The following is a 22,837-nucleotide window of genomic DNA, read 5'->3' on the forward strand; positions in this document are numbered from 1 at the left end:
ATTAAGTTTGGCTATTTGATGCTTGCAGCATTGTCATTATACTGCGCGTCACCCTGTTGGTGTTATGCAAGGCTCCAATAATCCATAAATTAGCCTCCTCTGAGGATGAAACTACATTTCTGCATCATGATTCAGCCTAAAGGAGAATAGTACTACCTTTGTCTCATATTATGGCCCAGCAAAATGCAAGTATGTGCCTGTATTTATAGATAGGGGTAATGAATACAAATGCTTGAAGGTGACAATGAACCTGCGCAGAAACATTGATGGTTATATACCTCGATTTGTACACCCTTTTGTAGAAAGGACAATGAAGCTTTGAAAAGGCTACAGCATGGATTAATTAAGATGATATCGGGAATAAGAGGATATAGTTATGATGAAAGATTTGTATAATTAGAGCTGTGTTAGTGGTTCAGAGAAGGTCAAAGGGAATTTAACAAAGACATTCAAAGTTATGAGAGGTTACATCACAAAAGATTATTTCTGGTGATTTTTGGTAAATTTACAGTTGTTAATAGACTCAGAAAAGGAGGGATTGTAAGAATTTTTTTTGATATAGGTAGGTTTAAGAAAATGTAATAATTGGTTGATGAAGCTGACAATTGAATTTAAGAGCGACTAATATAAATGCCTGAAAAGAGGAAGGTATGAAGAGAAGTAATCTAAACTGTGACTAGTAAATTTGCAGATGACACAAGAATTGATGTTGTTATAGATAGTGAGGAAGATTGTCTAAGGTTAAAGCAGAATATAGATCAGATGGAAATTTGGGTGGAGCATTGGCTGTGGAATTTAATCCTGACACAAGCCAGGTGATGCATTTTGGGAAATCAGAAATTAATGGGACATATTCCTCAGGGTTGAAATGTATAATACTAGAGGGCAAGCATTTAATGTGCTAGGGAGAAAGTTCAAAGGAGATGTGCGGGGCAGGTTTTTTTTAACACAGAGTGGTGGGTGGCCTGGACTGTCCTCCCCAGGGTGGTGGTAGAGGCAGATACTAAAGGGGCATTTAAGAGGCTCTTAATAGGCACATGAATATGCAGAGAATGGGGGGATATGGACCACGTGCAGGCAGAAGGGATTAGGTGTCATTAGCTTAATTAGTACGACACAACATAGTGGGCCAAATGGCCTGTTCCTGTGCTGTACTGTTCTATGTTCTCCATGTTCCATCTGCAATAAATAGTTGATGCACAGAGAAACCTGGTGGGTTCAAGTCCATAGCTCCCTGAAAGTAGCAACACAGTTGGATAGGATGATAAAGAAGGCACATGGCATGATTGCCTTTGGAGGTCAGGGCATAGAATATAAGAGTTGGAATGTTATGCTGCAGCTTTACAGAACACTGGTTAGACCACACTTGTGTGTACTGCTTTGGTGACCACACAATTGGAAGGATGTGGTTGTGCTGGAGAGAGTGGAGAGAAGCTTTACCAAGATGCTGCCTGGATTAGAGGACCAGTTATGGGAACAGATTGGATAGGGCTTGTTTCTCTGGAGTGGAAGAGGCTGAGCGGTGATTGTACATAAGATTATAAGAGGCCCAGATAAAGATGATAGTCACAAGTAAGAGGCCGTAAGAGGTAGGTAGGTTTAAAGGAGATATTAGGGGCATGCAGAGAGTGGTTGATATCTGGATCGCACTGCCAGAAGAGGTGGTGGTATCAGATACAATTGCAATGACAGACAGTTGAAGAGGCAAGACATAAAAGGACTTGGTCCTAGTGCAAACAAATGGGATTAGTGTTGATGGGCAAAAAGGTTGGCATGGACATGTTGGCCCAAAAGACCTATTTCGGTGCTGTACAACTTTATGACTCTCTGAATGCTCAGAGAAGTTAACTCCAATGGAATGGAAACATGGGCAGTGAGTCCATGTTAAAAACAGCATCAAATATGACTTCTTCTAACCTTGCAAAAGCTTCTGAATTTGTCAAACTTGGCTGTCCTCAGAAATTTCTTACCGCTACACAATGACATGCAACCTGCAGTCCTGGACAATGGGTCTACCAGTGACCAAACCCCAGTGCAGGCTGGGGTCATTGCACCAATAACCTTTTCAAACTTCTTCACTGTAATATTTCACCCGACTGCTAACAAATCTCTGCTGATGTGGATTTGATCTACCAGGTGAACAAAAAAAACTCTTCAACAGTCATCATCTCCACTCTAGAAGCAAGATCATAAGAATATAATAGGACATAAGTACATAAGAAATTGGAGCAGGAGAAGTCCATCCCTCCCTTTGAGCCTGCTCCAACATTCATCAAGATCATAGCTGATCTTCTATCTCCGCACCATTTTCTTTCACTTGTCCCCTACAACTTGATGCTGTTAATTCCGTAAATCTCTGTTTTGACTGAACACTGAATCTCCACTGCTGTCCGGGCAGAGAATTCTAAATGTTCAACCTCCTCTGAAAGTAGAAATTTCTCTTCATCTAAACAGCCAATTATACTCGATCTGTGCCCCCTGGTAGTAAACTCGTCAGTCGGGGGAAATGTCCTCCCTCATCCAGTCTGTCAAGCCCTTTAAAGAATATGGAAAGTTTCGATGGTAAGTTCATTAGTTCTCCTAAACTCTAAAGAATTCAGTCTCAATTTAATCAATTTCATACACCAAACCTACCATGCTTGGAGCCAGTCTTCACTTCACAATGTCAGTACATAATGAGACCAAAACTACACAATACTCCAGGTGAATTCTCACCAAGGCCCTATGTAATTGCAATAAGACTTCTATACTCCTGTAATCAAATTCTGTCATAATAAAGGCATAAAACATACCATTTACCCTTCTAATCACTTGCTGCATCTGCATGTTGGTCTCCAGATCCTTTTGAACATCAACACTTTCCAAACGCTCACCTCTACATTTCTGTTATGTGCACCGAAGTGCAAGTCACATATGTCCACATTATATTACATCTGCCATGTTCTTGCTCATTCACTCAACATCACCCCAACCTCCGTCATCCATTTATATTATGCAGGTGACACCTGTGTTTGTGCACACTTGGGGTTTGAGCACCAAGTCATCATTGTTTCCTTGACTGAAGTGTACTCCTGACAAATGCCCTCTAGCAAATCTACAGCCAAAGTAGTGGAGAAGAACCACTTCTACTGTCTCCACAAAATCTTCCAAAATCATTGGAAGGATACCCAAACCAAAGTCAATGTCCTCTCCCAGACCAACATCCCCAGCAATGAGGCTCTAATGCTGTTTAACCTGTTTCCGTGCAGGGCTGCATTCTACCATGTCTGTCACCAGACTCCTGAAACAAGTGTTCTACTCTGAGCTCCATCACAGCAAGAGATTTTTCAGGACAGAGAGAGCACTTCGAGGATGTCCTCAAAATCTCTTTGAGAAAGAGAATAGGTTGCAGGAAAAATAAGTGGAGGAATGGGTCCGATGGGAACACTCTGAGAGCATTATCTTGGTGGGTTGAATGGTCTCCCATGTTGTAAGAAAAGTTGAAAATTAAATATGAGAAAAAATGTAACATCCCTGTGCCACATGATGCTTGTGTAAGATTGGATGTGCTGTTTTAAGGACTGCGGTGTATGACAGCTGCTCTCTGGATAGATTACATCAAAATTTTAGGAGAAGCTTCCGGAAAGATTCTCTCAGAGCAGCTGTTGGTTTGCCTTTGTGTAGAAAACACACCACAGATAAAAGTGAGTTCTTGCTGTGAGTTCTTCCATTTAAAAACACACTTTCTAAGAATTTACTAGCTCCTCTTTGCAGGAAGTGATACTGATACAAACCTCAGAAGGTCAGGCAGCATCTATGGAGAGAAATGGACAGCTAATGCCTCTGGTCGAGACTGAGCAGTCCAGATGAAGGTTCTTGTCCAGAAACATCACTGTCCATTTTCCTCCACGATGTTGCCTGACTCACTGAGTTCCTCCAGCATTTTGTGTGTTGCTCCAGATTCCAGTATCTGCAGTTTCTTGTGTCTCCAGATACAAACCTCACTGACTCAAGAACCTCTGGCCTGAGATCACTCAAAAATGACACCTTGGAAACTATTGAGCGCCTTGAATCTCCACATGGGAATACATGGGAGCCATGCACAAATAACAGAACATCCCAGTCAATGCTCCCACCCACTGCATCAAACTCCATCTGTGGCAGAGGCTGCACGATGCACATTGGCCTCATCAGTAACCCCAGCACCCATAAAGCTGGACTGTAATCCAGTTTTACATAAACGTGAGGGAAAGACAAAGAAGAAATGATAGGCACCGTGAACAACAGGGTTTGTTCTGGAAACACCTTTGTCCAATAATTCAACTAACCCTAATGTCACCATTGACAAATGGAAAATAATATCGAGCAAAAACAAAACCTGCTGGAGGAACGCATACTCAAGCAGCATTTGTGGACGCAAAGGGATAGTTGTTGTTTTGGGTGGAGACCCTGCATCCTACAGCAGTTTGTGTTTTGCTCCAGATTCCAGCATCTGCAGTCTCTTGTCCCTGGACAATAAGTATGTTGCAGTAAAATTAATTTTCTTAATAGCCAACCATGTTTAAGTAGTATGCCTCTAGATAGCAATTATCATACCCAAAGATATATATAAAAAATGGAATTAACATAGGATAAGTGTCAAAGGGTGCTTGATTGTTGGCATGGACTCAATGGGCCAAAGGGCCTGTTTCCATGCTGCATCTCTCTATGACTCTAACTTTTACTAATATCAGGAGCATTTGCTGAGATTTTTCTGGGAGCTATTGCCATTTGTGTGATCTTTCTACCTGTTTGCAATACCAAATGAAATGTAAAATGGATAATTATTAGATTGGCATATAGTAAGTCAAGCCATTTTATCTTAATCTGTAGCAGCATAAAATTAAGGTTTATGTTTTGGAGAAAATGCCTGATTGAAATGTTTACAGTCCATTAGCTGAAATGAGTAGACTCTACATTTACGTCCTATTGTTTTTGATTAAGCTATTTCATTTTGAGAGCAGTTTATGTCCCCTGTATTGCTGCAAAATTGCACAGCAAGTGACTTCACAAGTTTGGAAAAAAAATGTTGGGGCAGAAGATAACGGAAATATCAGAGTATAGATAATTGGATAATAAAGCAGGAAGAGGCATGAAAATGAGCACACTTTACCAAACAAGCAGTGAGGTGTGCACAAAAGGTGGTTGGTGCTCTTATCTAACACTGACTGAAATAAAAGACTGCAATGCAAAATAATTAAAATAAGAATGGCTTTTCTCAGTGGAAAGACATTTTACGGAGCCATCTTTTCATCCCATGTTTTACAATTTGCAATTTTGAGACTGAAAGATTCAATTTCAGTTCTTTTTCTGCACATTTCCTTGATTTTTTTTCCTGGAGATGCCCATTTACATTTCTGCCTTTACATTAGCATTGATATATTTCGTGTAAAATAAATAGTATTCTTGTAGTGTTGACGTGAATTACAGATTCCCACCTGTTCTAAAAGGGATCATAAGATGCAAGCGTCTGCTGTTTTCATTTCTGCTGGCACTGAGAATGGAAAAGGCTGTCACTTGGGAACCTGAATTTACACAAACATGGATCAAGCCATTGGATTGCATTGCAATAATTAATTCCGCAACATTGCAAGCAGTGACCCTGTTTTTACTGAGCCATTGTTCTGGAGCAGGGAGTGGAGAAGTTACGGCCAAGTGTAAACTTTTGGTTGCCACTGAAGTTTTGGCTTCTCAATGTATAAGAATCACGTTTCCATGAGTTCCCACTCAGAGAACGAGATTGATGGACCTGATGGCTTTTTGGACAGTGGGAGGCAATGGAAAAGTCCACAGCCTGCAGATATAATGGTAATATGATCAGAGAGAGATTTCGGATCGAAGGGGTTGAGGGTCAGAGAATGGTGATTGGATAGAGAATGGATGGAGGTGCGGGGCCTGAGAAAAAACTTTGGTTCTTACCAATCCACAAGCAGTGCTGTTAAAGCCCGTATTTTACAGATTCAGGTTGTCCTACTTTACTAGCTGAGCTTTCTGAGGGTTAGTAGACACAGATAAAAATATAAACCTTGCAAAGATAAAGCCTCATATAAAGCCTCCACAAAAAGGCTTCAATGACTGAACCATATCCAGAGAACTGACTGATCATCTACCTCCCATTCCATCTCCATTCAGACTTCGACAGCCCAACAGACTGGAGTCTTGCTTGTAGTGGTTAAACTCTTTAATTTGCAAGGACCCATTTTTTGCCACAGTTAAAATTACTCCCAGTGCCTTATCAAATGAAAAGCTATGAATCAACTGATTGACAGAAAACGGGGGAGGAATGCATTGCTATTCCCAGTAGCTTAGATAAGTTGTAATAGTAGCTCATCAGATGAGTCTGTTGCAAGAGACTGTACAGAGAAAAATAAAATACAAACATCAAACACTTGCTTTTGATACTGGAGATCCAACCTTTAATGTGCAAAAATGTGGAGGAACAGGAGAACAGCAGTGCATTTGGACTGCTATGTTACTGTATAGATATGTTGGCCTCAAAGAGAATGTGGGGAGAATAACAATTAGGAATAATGTAGGTAGAGTGTAAAAGGTAGTTTGGCCAGTGCAGACTTAGTGAACCAAAGGGCCTACTTCCATGCTGTAGGACTCTATAACTCTCTGTATTTAGGGGGATCGAGATGAAGCACACGAGGGCAAAAATGCCACTGGGAAAGTGTCCTGGGTTCAGCTGAATGTCAAGGCATGTCCAGATTTTTATCTCTTTTCTCCATTCCTGGGCCACCAGCCAGCCAGATTAGCTGGCAACTGGGCATTGGTAACAGATGGGGAAGGGAAAATTTGGGGATGTGGGTGGAGATGATAGTGAAAAAGGCCAGACACGAGTGTTGAGACCCAGAAGTGGGTGGGTATCAGAAGCCAGTGGAGGGATTATTTTTACAGAATCATCACTATGCAACATGAATGTAAGCTCCTACTGCTGTTCATCAAGTTCCTATCTATATTAATCTCGTTTTCCGGCACTATTCCTGTAGCCTTCTTTGTTTCCTCCCACATTACAAAGACGTACGGGTTAGCAAGTTGTGGGCATGCTATGTTGGCGCCGGAAGTGTGGCGACACTTGTGGGCTGCCCCCAGAACACTCTATGCAAAAGATGCATTTCACTGTGAGTTTCGATGTACATGTGACTAATAAAGATATCTATCTATCAAAGTTCTTGTTTAAGTACTTTTTAAATGTTGTGAGAGTTCCTTTCTCTACTGTGTTCCAAATTTCGATGACCTACTGGATAAAAAAATTCTTAAAAGCTCCTTGAAATCTCCTACCCTTTACACCTTGTAATAGACACCTCTGCTAGAGTGAAACATTTCTCACTACCTTCCCCTATCTCTGCCCCTCGTAGTTTTCATACCTCGGTTAGATCCCCCTCAGCCTTCTCCACTCCAAGGAAAACTAACCCCCCCTATTCAGTCTCTCCTTATTGCTGAAATGCTCCTTTCTAGGAGACATCCTGATAAATTTCCTCTGCGCCCTCTCCAGCATAATTATGGCAGTCTGATAGTGCAGCAACCAGAATTGCCTTCTCTATTCCAGCTGTGACCTAACCGATGTTTTGTACAGTTGTACCATTACCTCCTTGCTCTTACGTTCTAGGTCTTAGATAATGAAGGCTAGTATTCCGTATGCCTTCTTTACCATCTTATCTACCTTTGCTGCCTTCAGAGATCCTTGGATCTGTACACCCTCTTTTTCTCAGTACTTCTTAGGGCCTACCATTCATGTCTACATCCTCGCTTAATGTCCTCCTGAATGCATCACCTCACATTTTTCAGGATTAAATTCCATCAGCCATTTCTGTTCCCTCCCCCAAGTCATTAATACAGATGGTAAATAATTGAGGGCCAAGAGCTGATCTTGGGGCACATCCACTAGTTACATCTTTCCAGTCTGACAAAGTCTATTTATTCCGACTCCCTGGTTTTTGTGTGATAAACAGTCTTCAATCCACGTTATCACATTCCTCCCAATTCTGTAATGTTTTATCTTGTGCAATACCTTTTCATGTGATACCTTATCAAATGCCTTCTGGAAATCCAAATGCACTAACTACATCTCCAGGTTTCTCCTCTGTCATACCCTCAAAGATCTCCAGCGGGATTGTCAAATATGATTTCCTTTTCATAAAACTGTGCTGACCCAGTCTGATTGCATTAAACTTTTCTAAATCATATGCCATTTCTTCCTTGAGTATAGACTCCAGCATCTTCCCATTAACAGATAGTAAGCCAACTGGCCTGTAGTTTCCTACTCTTTGTCTCCCTCTCTTCTTGATCAAGGATGTCACATTCATATTTTCCAATCTGCTAGTACCCTCCTGGTACTCAGTGAGTTTTGAACAACTTCAGCCAATGGTCTACTATCTCTACAACTCTTTCTTTTAAAATCCTTGGATGCAGCACATCAGGTTCTGGTGAACTGTCTACCTTTAGTTCCAGTAGTAACTTCAATGCCTTGTCCCTTCTAATACGGAGTGTTACAGTTTCTTTCCTCCAACTTGGAACTAGCTCATCTGTTATCTTTGGGATGTTAGTGTCATCCATTAGGAAGACCGGTGCAAAGTATTGGTTTGCTTCCACTTCATTCCCAGTCCCACTCTCCAGATGTCCCACACTTACTGGTTTCCTTTCTATATATCTACAGAAGCTCTTGCTGTTTGTTTTGATATTACCATGCCAGTTTACTCTTCTAATCAATTTTCTCCACCCTTATTACTTTTTGTCTCTTGCTGTTGCTTCCTGAAAATTCAAAGACACATGATTTACCACTAAGTTTGCTTTACTGTTTTACTTGATATTTTCCGTGTCCTCTTTCGTTAACCATGAACGGTTGATCTTTCTGATTGAGTCCCGCTTTCTGATTGGGATAAATTCCTGCTGTTTTTTATGAATTAACTACTTAAGTATCTGCCACTGCTCCTATACTGTCCTTTCTAGCCTATTTTCCCACTTCACCCTTGACAACTGCTCCTTTATACCTTTGTAATTGCCCTGATTTAAGTTGAGGACAGTGGATTTTGGATGTTCACCCTCAAACTGTACCAGGACTACCACTGTATTGTCATGACAACTCCCTAGGGAATCCTTAACTACTGCATCCCTTATTAATTCTACCTCATTACATATGACCAAATCTAAAATAGCCTGTTGCTGGGAGGGTTTACCTTTGCCATGTCCTCACTTATTCTCTGCTCTACCATGAGGCAACACTTAAGGGGCCGAGAGACCACTCCCTCCTTTGTCTTGTTTCCCCTCCTATTTCTTATTTCCACCCAAGCCGATTTTACGTCCCAATCCACTGCACTGATTAACAACACCAACCCATAGCCTTTTTGTTTTTACCTATTCTTTCAGAACATCAAATAACCCAGGAAATTAAATTCCCAGTCCTGGTCACCTTGCAACCATGTCTGTGAATTGACATTAAATCAAACTCATTTTCTTCTATTTGTGCCATCAATCTTGTTACAACTCTTGCATGCATGCAGATAAAGAGCCTTAAGCTTTGACTTTTTACATTTGTTACTTACTCCAGTTCCAATCTCCACTGCACACTTTTGCTTGTGTTTTCTACCCCTTCCTGTCACACTTGGATTTTCATTCATTCCTTCACCACTCTATGCCATTGCTCTCTGATTTCTTTTTGATTTAGTAAACTTCATGTCGCTTGAAACCTTTCCCCCTTTAATTAGTTTAAAGCCCATAAAAAATCCCTACTTATTCAATTTGCCAGTACACTGGTCCCAGTACGATTCAAATGAAGCTTGTCCCAGATGAACAGTTCTCTCTTCTCCCAGTGCAAAGAAGGATTGAGAAAATAACAATCAATCCGCTGGAGAGATTCAGCAGGTCGAGCAGAATCTGTTGTGGGGGGAAGGAAATGTCAACATTTCAGCTTGAAACCCTGCATCAGGACTGGATGTGTAAAGGGATGAGGGAAGATAGCCAGAATAATGAGGAGAGGGGGAGTGGAAAGACGAGCCACCAGTTGATGGGTAGATCGAGAATGGGTGAAGATTGACGGGCACATGGAGCCAGGTGAGGGAAAGGGAGAGTCAAGGTAAAGACAGCTACTGGACGGTGATAAGTGGGAACATCAGGGCTACCAGTGCTTTGATCTGATAAATAAGGTAGGTGATAAAGGGAACCATTAGGGGAGAGGCAGGCAGTTGGAACCAGATATGGGAGGGGGGATCAGGGGGAGTAGGTGAATAGAACCAGGAAGGGGAAGGGGATGAAATGGGATATATTTTTCCAAATTAGATAACCGTGTGACATTGAAGGAAGTCATACAGAGACGGTGTTCCCACGCTCCTGCTGCTTGATTCTTTCCAGGTAGCAAACTTGCAGGCACGGTACTGTAGCAGTTAGTATGACGCTATTATAGCGCCAGTGACCCAGGTTCAATTCCGGCTGCTGTCTGTAAGGAGGTTGTATGTTCTCCTCATGTCTACATGGATTTCCTCCAGATACTCCAGTTTCCTCCCACATTCCAAAGACGTACAGGTTAGGAAGTTGTGGGCATGCTATGTTGGCGCTGGAAACGTGGCGACACTTACGGGCTCCCCACAGAACACTCTACACAAAAGATGTATTTCACTGTGTGTTTTGATGTACATGTGACTAATAAAGATATCTCATCTTATCTTACTTCACCAGTTTGAATACTGCTGCTGTGTATTTGGTAAATGGTACACACTTCAGCCACGATACACTGGTGGTGAAAGGAATGAATGTTTAGTGTAGTGGACAAAATGTCAATCAACTGCAATCTTTAGCCAGGAAAGTGTTTAGCTTCTAGATTATTGTTGGATCTGCACTGAGGCAAGTTGAGAGTATTCCATTCCAATCCCAAGCCTGGAGATGATACAAATGCTTTGGGCTTGCTGTCTGCAGAATACCCAAACTCTGACCTACCCCTGACACCCGACCTGTGACTGGTCCAGTTAAGTTCCTCATCAATGATAAACCCCAGATGGGGATTCACTGATGGTGATGTCGTTGAGTGTTAGGACAGATGTCTAAGAACATAAGAAGTTGAAACAGGAGGCCAGTCAGCATTTATTCAACAAGATCATGTCAGATCTTTTACCTCAGCACAACTTGCCTGCACTAACCCACACACTTTGATTCTCTTAATATCTAAAAATTGATCAATCACTTTGTTGAATATACTGAGCCTCCACAGTGAGTAGAGAATTCTAAACCTCACTACCCTCTGGTTTGTGATCCCTGGTTCACGATATCCCAGCAATGGGAAACATCAATTCTGGATCAACCCTGTCAAGCACGTTAAGAACTTTATACATCTCAATGAGATTATCTGGAGGAACTCAGCAGGCCAGGCAGCATCCGTGGAGAAAAGCAGGCGGTCAACCTTTTGGGTCAGGACCCTTTTTCAGGACTGAAGATAGGAAAAGGGGAAGCCCAACGTATAGGAGGGAAAAGCAGAGCAGTGATAGGTGGACAAAAGAGGGGAGGCGGGGTTGGCACAAGGTGGTGATAGGTAGATGCAGGTAAGAGATAGTGATAGGCAGGTGCGGGGGAGGAGGGGAGAGCAGATCCATCCAGGGATGGGTCAAAGGTAAGGAGAGAGAGGAAAAAAAGGGGCTAGGAAAGGGAAGAAGAGAAGAAGCATGGTGGGGGGGGGGGGTGTGGGGTTGTGGGGAAGTGGGGTGGGGATTACCTAAAGTGGAAGAATTCAATGTTCATGCCATTAGGCTGCAAGGTTCCAAGACGGAAAATGAGGTGCTGTTCCTCCAGTTTGTGCTTGGAATTCTCCTGGCAGTGGAGGAGGCTGAGGACTGACATATCAGTGATAGTGTGGGAGGGGGAGTTGAAGTGACTGGCAAAGGGAAGATGCAGATCGCGATTAGGGACGGAGCGCAGGTGTTCTGCGAAACCGTCACCTAGTCTGCATTTGGTCTCACCAATATAGAGGAGGCCACACTTAGAGCACTGAATGCAGTAGATGATGTTAAGGGAGGTGCAGGTGAATCTCTGTCTCACCTGAAAGGACTGTTTGGGTCCCTGGATGGAGGTGATGGAGGAGGTGTAGGGGCATTTGTGCCTGCCATACGAAGAGTTCATTTAAGATCGAGCAATCTCTTTAGCAAAGACAAGGGAGTCGGGCTCTAACTTGCCCTATGAGCTGCAGAGGTCTGTTTTACTGCATGATTCTGGTTAGATCTGGTTGTAAAGTAGTTCACAGTTTGTTTTATGGGGTCCGATTAGACAACAGCACTACAGCAGTATACTAGCACATGTTTAGAGATAGTGATAGACAGGTCTGGGGGGAGGAGGGGAGATCAGATCCACTGGGTATTTTCTCTCCTTACTTGGTATTGGTATTGGTTTATTATTGTCACTAGTACTGAGGTACAGTGAAAAACTTGTCTTGCATACCAATCATACAGGTCAATTCATTACACAGTGCAGTTACATTGAATTAGTACAGAGTGCATTGAAGTAATACAGGTAAAAGCAATAACAGTACAGAGTAAAGGGTCACAGCTACAGAGAAAGTGCAGTGCAATAAGGTGCAAGGTCACAACAAGGTAGATCATGAAGTCATAGTCCATCTCATTGTATAAGGGAACCGTTCAACAGTCTTATCACAGTGGAGTAGAAGCTGTCCTTAAGTCTGGTGGTACGTGCCCTCAGGCTCCTGTATCTTCTACCCAATGGAAGAGGAGAGAAGGGAGAATGAACTGGGTGGGTGGGGCCTTTGATTATGCTGGCTGCTTCACCAAGACAATGAGAGGTGAAGACAGAGTCCAAGGAGGTGTCTGTGATGCACTGGGCCGTGTCCACAACTCTCTGCAGTTTCTTGCGGTCCTGGGCAGTGCAGTTGCTGTACCAAGCCGTGATACATCCAGATAGGATGCTTTCTATGGTGCATTGGTAAAAGTTGCTGAGAGTCAAAGGGGACAAACCAAATTTCTTTAGACTCCTGAGGAAGTAGAGGCACTGGTGAGCTTTCTTGGCAGTGGCATCTAGTGATTTGACCAGGACAGGCTGTTGGTGATGTTCGCTCCCAGGAACTTGAAGTTCTCAACCCTGTCGACCTCAGCACCATTGATGTAGACAGGTGCATGTACACCGCCCCCTTTCCTGAAGTCAATGACCAGCTCTTTTGTTTTGTTGACATTGAGAGAAAGGTTGTTGTCATGACACCATTCCACTAAGCTCTCTATCTCCTTCCTGTCCTCCAATTCATCGCTGTTTGAGATACGGCCTACAATGGTGGTATCATCTGCAAACTTGTAGATGGAGTTAGAGCAGAATCTGGCCACAGAGTCATGAGTGTATAGGGAGTAGAGAAGAGGGCTGAGGACGCAGCTTTGTGGGGCACCAGTGTTGAGAATAATCGTGCCGGAGGTGTTGTTGCCTATCCTCACTGATTGCGTTCTGTTTGTTAGAAAGTCAAGGATCCAGTTACAGAGGGAGGTGTTGAGTCCTAGGTCTCAGAGTTTGGTGACAAGCTTGCTTGGGATTATTGTATTGAAGGCAGAGCTGTAGTCAATAAACAAAAGTCTAATGTAGGTGTCTTTACTGTCTAGATGCTCCAGAGCGGAGTAAGTCCCCCCTTAGATCTGCTCTCCCCTCCTCCCCCCACACCTGCCTATCACTATCTCTTACCTGCATCTACCTATCACCACCTTGTGCCAACCCCGCCTCTCCTCTTTTGTCCACCTATCACTGCTCTGCTTTTCCCTCCTACATACTGGGCTTCCCCTTTTCCTACCTTCAGTCCTGAAGAAGGGTCCTGATCCGAAACGTTGACCGCCTGCTTTTCTCCACGGATGCTGCCTGGCCTGCTGAGTTCCTCCAGCATCATCATGTTTTTCATTTAGATTCCAACATCTGCAGTCCTTTATTTCTCTAATGAGATTACCTCTTGTGCTTCTAAACTTTAAAGGGCTCAGCCTTTCTTGCATTGATTATCATCTGGCATTGGTGTGGTGCAAATGTTATTTCCCCTGAGGCCATGATTGAATTCTGTCCAGATTTTGCTGCATGTGGACACATTATTCAAGCTGTTGTAAATGGTGAAACAAAGGACTGCAGATGCTGAAATCCAGATGAAAAACACTATGATGTTGGAGGAACTCAGCAGGGCAGGTAGCATCCATGGAGAAATCAGTCTTGAAGAAGGGTCCTGACCTGAAATATTGTCCGCCTGCTTTTCTCCATGGATGCTACCTGGCCTGTTGAGTTCCTCCAGCATCGTCGTGTTTTTCATGTTGTAAACTGAATTAAACATTGCAATCACGAGGAAAATTCCCTTTTCTAACTTCATAATGGAAGGAATGTTCCAGAATCATTAAAACAGGTTGATGTCTGGCTGAAACACAATGCTAGAGTGGTGGACCAAGAGGTTACAGATTATCGTTGCATATAGTCCTTTTGCTGTTGGCCATCAGTACTTTATCAATGTCCAACTTCGAGCTGCAAAATCATTTCTGAATGTATCCCGTTTAGCATTTGAGAACACGATGGAATGAATTGTCTCAGTGAAATGAATGTGCTGAGAATGAAGGTGGATAGTGGTGCACTCAGGTTGTAAACTTGCCTACCCTCTAACTTGGTATTGGTATTGGTTTATTATTGTCACTTGTACCAAGGTACAGTGAAAAACTTGTCTTGCATACCATTCGTACAGATCAATTCATTACACAGTGCATTGAGGCAGTACAGGGTAAAGACAATAACAGAATACAGTGTAAAGTGTCACAACTACAGGGAAGTGCATTGCAGGTAGACAATAAGGTGCAAGGTCATAACAAGGTAGTTTGTGAGGTTAAGAGTCCATCTCATCGTATAAGGGAACTGTTCAATAGTCTTATCACAGTGCGACAGAAGCTGTCCTTGAGCTTGATGGTACATGCCCTCAGGCTCCTGTATCTTCTACCCGATGGAAGAGGAGAGAAGAGAGAATGTCCTGGGTGCGTGGGGTGTTTGATTATGCTGGCTGCTTCACCAAGACAATGAGAGGTAAAGACAGAGTCCAATTCTCTGCAGTTTCTTGCGGTCCTGGGCAGAGCAGTTGCTGTACCAAGCTGTCATACTTTCTATGGTGCATCGGTAAAAGTTGGTGAGTCAAAGGGGACAATCCAAATTTCTTCAGCCTCCTGAGGAAGTAGAGGCGCTGGTGAGTTTTCTTGGCTGTGGCATCACAAGAACACAAGATCACAAGACAAGGGAGCAGAAGTAGGCCATTCAGCCCATCGAGTCTGCTCCAAGGAAAAGGGAAAAAAGAAAAAGAAATGAGAAATTGGTGGTGGGGGGGGCAGGTGATAAAAAAACACACTATTCTAACCCCAATTTCCGGCCTTATCCCCATATCCCTTGATACCCCGACTATTTAGATATATGTCTATCTCTTCCTTAAATGCCTCCAATGATCTGGCCTCCACTGCTGTACCTGGCAAGGAATTCCACAAATTCACCACCCTCTGGCTAAAGAAATTTCTCCTCATCTCTGTTTTAAACCTGTACCCTCTAATTCTAAGATTGTGCCCTTTGGTCCTGGACTAACCCACCAAGGGAAACAGCCTAGCCACATCTACTCTGTCCAGTCCTTTCAACATTTTAAACGTCTCTATGAGGTCCCCTCTCATTCTTCTGGACTCCAGTGAGTACAGTCCAGGAACAAACAAACGCTCATCATACGTATGCCCTTTCTTTCCTGGAATCATCCTCGTAAATCTCCTCTGAACCCTCTCCAACATCAGCACATCTTTCTTAAGATGTGGGGCCCAAAACTGTGCACAGTATTCCAAATGAGGCCTCACTAGTGCCCCGTAGAGCCTCATCAACACTTCCTTACTTTTATACATTATACCTCTTGAAATGAATGCCAACATAGCATTCGCTTTCTTTACCACCGATCCGACCTGGTGGTTAACCTTTAAGGTATCCTGCACGAGTACCCCCAAGTCCCTTTGTACTTCTGTACTTTGAATTTTCTCTCCTTCTAGATAATAATCTGCCCGTTTATTTCTGTTTCCAAAGTGTACAACTGCACATTTCTCAACATTGAATCTCATCTGCCATTTCCTTGCCCATTCTCCTAAACTATCTAGGTCTCTCTGCAAACTTCCTGTCTCCTCAATACTCCCTACTCCTCCACCTATCTTGGTGTCATCCGCAAACTTAGCCACAAAACCATTTACTCCATCATCCAAATCGTTAATGTACAAGGTGAAAAGAAGCGGCCCCAACATCGACCCCTGCGGAACACCATTAGTAACCGGTAGCCAACCAGAACAAGATCCTTTTATTCCCACCCTTTGCTTCCTGCCAACCAGCCAATGCTCCACCCATTCTGTTATCCTACCTGTAATTCCATGACCTCTCATCTCATTAATCAGTATGCAGCACCTTGACGAAGGCCTTTTGAAAGTCTAAATACACAACATCTACTGCCTCTCCCTTATCCACCCTACCTGTGATTTCTTCAAAAAACTCCAATAGATTGGTCAGCCAGGATCTTCCCTTCACAAAACCATGTTGGCTAGGACCTATCTTGCCTTGCACCTCTAGGTATTCCATAACCCCATACTTGAGGATCGATTCCAATAACTTTCCCACCACTGACGTCAGACTAATAGGTCTGTAATTTCCTTTATGCTGCCTCTCACCCTTCTTATACAGCGGAACTACATTTGTGACCCTCCAGTCCTCAGGAACCATGCCGGAGTCTATCGATTCTATCTACGTGATTTGACGAGGATGGGCTGTTGGTGATGTTCACTCCCAGGAACTTGAAGCTCTCAATCCTCTCGACCTCAGCACCATTGATGTAGACAGGTGCGTGTAAACCGCTCCCTTTCCTGAAGTCAATGACCAGCTCTTTTGTTTTGTTGACATTGAGGGAAAGGTTGTTGTCATGACACCATTCCACTAAGCTCTCTATCTCCTTCCTGTCCTCCGATTCATCGCTGTTTGAGATACGGCCTACAATGGTGGTATCATCTGCAAACTTGTAGATGGAGTTAGAGCAGAATCTAGCATTATTGGTGAGAGTGCAGGGCTATTTACTGCCATTTTGATGAACGTAACATCACTCCTTCCTCTCAACTATCTCCATGAGACACGAGAGAACCTGGAAATCCTAGCCCTCTTACCAGATATTCTGAAACTTTCATTGCTGCTTTACAGGAATTTATAGCAGTACTTTCCTTAATGAATAGTGCCTCTAAGACACACATTTACCATAAAATAACTGCAACATCCCTAATTCTGATCGCACATTTAACATTGCAAAATGTCCCATAGCACTCCACAGGTGACTTACAAGCAAAATTTGATACCTAAGTCATATAAGGCAACATTAGACAGTTGTGTAAAGGTTGGTCAATGGACTCCTCTCTAACGTTGCTTAATATTTAAGGTCTGATTTAAAGAAGAGGTGGGTGGAGAGATGGAAAGGTTTAGAAGGGCAATTCTAGACCTTAGACCTCGATAGTTTGAAGTGTGCTGACAGTAATGGAGTAGTGAAATTCAGGAGTAAATGAAAATCAGAAAAAAAAACATGCAGATAATGGAACTGAAACTAAAACAGAAAATGCTGGAAACAATCAGCAGCACCTGTGGAAAGAAACAGAGTCAATGATTCAGATTGAAGAAGCTTCATCAGAAACTCAGGTATGTGCTGCAGCCAAAACTGAAAAGATAAGGGATCTCAAACCTGGTGCAGACCTAATGGCCATCATGGCTCCTAGTGTGCTATGACCATTCTCTGATTCTATTCTATGAAAGGATGCTAACAGAGGAAGAGAGTCAAGTTATGTAGGATTTAAACCCAAGGATGAATCATTTAGAATTGAACCAGTCATTGAGTCAATGGGTTATGCTGGTCAATGGCTTTTGATGTGCTTCAGGATAAAAGCAGCAGAGATTTGGTTGAGCTCAGTTTACAGAGGTTCCAGGTGGGAGACCAGCCAGCAATATTCAGTAGGAATTTTCAATTTAAACTGTAAGCACTTTAAATAGTGGACAGCAGAAATTGCTGGGGTGTGTGTGGTGGGAGCTGTAAGCAGTCTGCAACTTAGAAAGCAGGCTGGCCAGCCTGCCAAACGTGAAAAATGACTCGGTTGTTAAAATTGCTCCTGTTTCTTGGTAGTCTGGCACCCTTGGTGCACATTCTCCTATTAAAATGGAAGTGGATAACACAAACAGAAATAAAATAATCTAGAGTCAGAAAGCCCATTCCACCTAGAAAACCCACTTTATTCAGAGTCAACATCCATTACCCTGTCCTGCTTTCCCTCTAACATGACTTACAAGTTAGTGGAGATAGAATAAACTGTCTATTCCACTTGAAAAGGAGTTGGATAGCCCCCTGTGCTGATTTTTACAAACAGATTTGAATATCATACTAAGACAAGTCATTATGGATAAAACAGACACAGCATTTACAAATCCTTTTCATTTTTATAGGGCCATCGATGCCTTTATAACTTGGGAACAATATAGTGAAGAAACATTCTTTTGCATTAAATGACTACTTGGCATACAATCGTCCTTGAAGTTATGCATCAGTTCTACATCAAGGAAGGATCACTTCTTCTAATATTATCCTGCATTAATGACTTTAGATTACAGTGTTTACAATGAAATTTACAATATAGTTTCATCTATCACAAATCCCAACTTAGAATGCACATTCCGTTCACTTCATATACTATAATATGTAACTATCAAGATTTTTCCATTTTGTCACATAATTGGGAGCATTCCAATATGCTGCAAGGTCTGTTGGGAAAACAGTCTGACTGATTTCAGCCCCATCATACTGTAGTGTCTGACATCACCTTTCAAGACATTAGGACTGTTTTCTCCCACAGCCAAAATTAGGTATTCACCCAAGGAGTGGTGAATCTTTGCAATTCACTATCCAGGAAGCCTTTGGAGGCTTAGCCACTGTACATATTTAAGACAGAGTTCAATAGATTTCTGGAAATTGAGGCAATCGAGGGATATGGGGATAATGCAGAAAAGTAGTACTGAGGTAACATCATCTTACTGAATGATGGAGCAGACACAAGGGGCTGAACACCTGTACCACCTCCTATTCCTTGGGTTTATGCTCTTCTATTCTCATATCAAGTCAACTTGGCAAAGGATTTGAATGGCAGTTGCTATCACAATTGGGTCCCAGTGTAGACTCCCGTGGAGTCTGGCAACATAGCAATATGGCATCATCCATCTCTCAGATTGCCCCAGGCTCACAGAGTATGTGCTAAAGTCTGAAACTTACTTGGCTGATTGCTGGTGGTTTCCTTCAGAACAATAATCCCAGCCAGGGGGATTTAGCCCATTGAATTACAATGATACTCAAATAAAGAATCCAAGTACATAGTACGTGTCCGGTTCATGGCTTATTCTTAGTTAAACTGTCAGCCTGTCAGCTCCTTCCGAAATCTTTTCAGATGGGTCAGACAGACACTTCAACCTCTAGATAATTTGATTCTGGTGCCTCCATGTCTCTAAACCAAGAAAGGATGTGTTTTAATCTAATTTCTGTGTTGGTATTGTATCCAATCGTTTGGGCAGATTTTTAACTTCAACATCTGGGTAGTGATCTACAGGAGTTGACTTTCATCACAACAATTTTGAGTAGTATTAATATCAGTCATTTCATGAAGGACAGGCAATTCATTTTACAAAATTATTGTCCAGCAGGGAGTACGTATTTACCCTGTTATTCCAACGTTCACAATGACATTCAATCTATTTTAAAGCTCTTATATCCATTAATCTTGCCGATACCAGATAGGTTTTATTCTTCCTTAGGATATGAAGATAATAGTATTAAAGGGGGCTTGATTAGATCCCAAAGATGCAGAATTCAGTTTTTGTGTCTATTGTCAGAACAAAAAGTTTTCAATTTCTATTAAAGTGGAATGATTATCCTTGCCCTTTCACTGAGCCCAAGACCTTTACATTCTGCTCTGTTGAGCACTAATCTCTACATTCAACACACTTGCAAATAGAATTTCTTTTTCTTGGCAGTAGAATTAGAGGAAATTCTTTGTACTTAACCTTCACTATCTTCAAATATCCTTTCCATTTAATGCATTATTGTTGTTCTTTGAAAGACAAGTACAGTTTAAGCCTGAAAACTTTCTTTTTGACTTGATCAAACCAAGGGATGAGATTTCCTTCAGTTGCTATCTTCTTCCAGATTTTTTCCACATCAAGACAACACTTAAAACTAATGTCTTTGATCAAACTTCTTGTCCTTTACCCTGATATCTCCTTGTGTGGCTTAGTATCCCTTTTTAGTTCAAGAATATTGGTATGAAGAATCTTGGATGTCTTTGCCATATAAAAGATGCCCTCTGAAAAGCTGGCATTGCAAAACTTCAAGTTTACCTTCTTCTGGTAAGATTTTGGAGGTAGAAATGGCTTAATAATATTATTTCCAGCAAAAGGAAGCAGAGAAAATCAAAACTTTCTTTAGCAATGTTGCTAACATGGACACCAGAAGAAATGTTTCCTCGATCATTCACTAAAATTCTGTCCTTCATAGATGAATCCTCAAGGAACAAGATTTGCTAACTGATAGCCTCCCTCACTCTAATGCTGACCAGTATATACATTGAACTCTAAGTGTGCCCAATATCTGTCATCTTTATTTTACTTCCCTTAGCAACTTGGAAGGGACAAGATAACAATCGTGGCTGACATGGTTGTATCACAAATCAAGTCATCCTGACATCCTTTTGCCATTAGATTGTGTGATCAAATCAGTCTGATTCCAAACCTTTTAACTCAATGATGCTTTTCATTCTGATGCTTTTGTATTCTGGTGAGCTTTTTTATTGCTAGTCTCGTTTTCATTAAATTTTAAGTATCCAAATGACCCTTTTCAGAGTTCAATGGCCTTCCAATTAGTCACATCTGATTTATGTCTTTTTCAAAGAGTATGTATGTTATGATTGAGAGAGAGAGCGAGAGAGAGAGAGAGAGAGAGAGAGAGAAAGAAAGATTGTCATCATTGTTTGCCACTATCAATTTGTTCTGGCATTTCAAAACAAATGCCAAACATTTGTTTTAAAATGCCAAATTGTTCAAAGAAATTGGTTATCAATTAATATCTTTACACAACAAAGTTACATTTATATTAATGACTATGTTATGCTCCTAGGCACTTTGACATCAGCTGCAATGGTTTCTGTCTGTAATTAGAAACCTACCTTAGACCAAATGTCATAGGATAGAGTTATTACATTATGATTCCACAAAATGGAGCTGGTCTCACATAAATCAAAACAGTCCACATTATGTTATTGACAGACCATATTACAAAGCTTTACAAGCTTAAAAAAGCCACAATAAAAACACACCAGCTCACAAAAAGAAGCAATTGCACAATGTATTTAAAAATTCATCAGTTGGCATCTGATGTCATTTAGCTTGCTTTAACATATCCATGGTGCAGTCCAGTTGTGTTAGAGGCGTTAATTGCATTATATAAAGCACTTTGATGATATCCAAAGATTAACCAGTGCAGTATTTTCATGCAATGCAATAGATTTTTGTATTTCGTTTAAAAAGAATCTGCTAATTATGGTACCAAGTATTAACATTATTGTATTGTCAGCCACTGCATTGAATAAAGCTTTTCAATGTTTTGTGATAAAGGATAATATAATGTTAGATTTACAAGCAATCCTGTTCAATTTTCTTTGAAAATTGCAATACTCTCAACAGGGTCCAGGACAGCTTTGAGGAGTTGTTAATCAGAGATTTTAGGACATGGAGTTCCTTAAGGATTACGTGTGGAGAACCTCTTAGAAAAGTAGTTATCTTGATTTGTTTAATTAACAATTCAAGCATTATCATTTTGCAATAGTTTGATCAATGATAAGGATATCATCTCGTGAAAGCTCTATACAGCATCTAGATTTCTGATAACCCTTTCTAAGATGAATATTATTTACTGATTTTCAAGATCCATTTTGGCATTAACAACAAATGCAAATCACTCTCTATGTATTTACACCTAACATGACTTGTGCTCAGAATCAGATCCAGAATCAGATTTATTATCACTGACTTATATGCCGTGAAATTTGTTGTTTTGCAGTAACAGTACAGTGCAAGGACATAAAATTACTATAAATTACAAAATTAAATAAATAGTACAAAAAAAAAGAATAGCGAGGAATTGTGTATGGATTCATGGACTGTTCAGAAGTCTGATGGTGGAGGGGAAGACGATGTTTCTGAATCATTGAGTGTGAGGCTTCAGGCTCCTGTACCTCCTCTGTGATGGTAGTAATGCGAAGAGGACATGTCTTGGATGGTGAGGGTCCTTAGTGATAGATGTTACCTTTTTGATGCACCACCACTTGAAAATGTCTTCGAGGGTGGGGAGGGTTGTGACTGTAAATAAATTCTGCTGTATAAATTGTAAGTATAGCATTTTTGTTGCTTTACTTCAGACATTGTCTTCAAATTCAACCACGGTAACTTTAACCACTAGAAAATTGACAAATTTGGAGAAATTCCAAAATCTGACATTAAACTTTTTCTCTATCTCACCTCCCTCAAAAAGTCAAATGGCAAATTCAGTCCCAGAAAGCCATAAAACAAACTTACTGAATATTAAGTAGATTAAAGAACAGCAATTTGTATAGCCAGTAAATTTATATCAATTACAAAAGCTGGAAAAAGTTATAAAACAAAAATATTTTTGCACTTCACCTTAGTGTAAAAGTGCTGTAACACTTCAAAGAAAATTAATACTTCTTAATATGAATATAACTTATCACACTGCTAGCTAATT

This window comes from Pristis pectinata, chromosome 27 (assembly GCF_009764475.1).
Source record: "Pristis pectinata isolate sPriPec2 chromosome 27, sPriPec2.1.pri, whole genome shotgun sequence".
Taxonomy (NCBI): Eukaryota; Metazoa; Chordata; class Chondrichthyes; order Rhinopristiformes; family Pristidae; genus Pristis; species Pristis pectinata.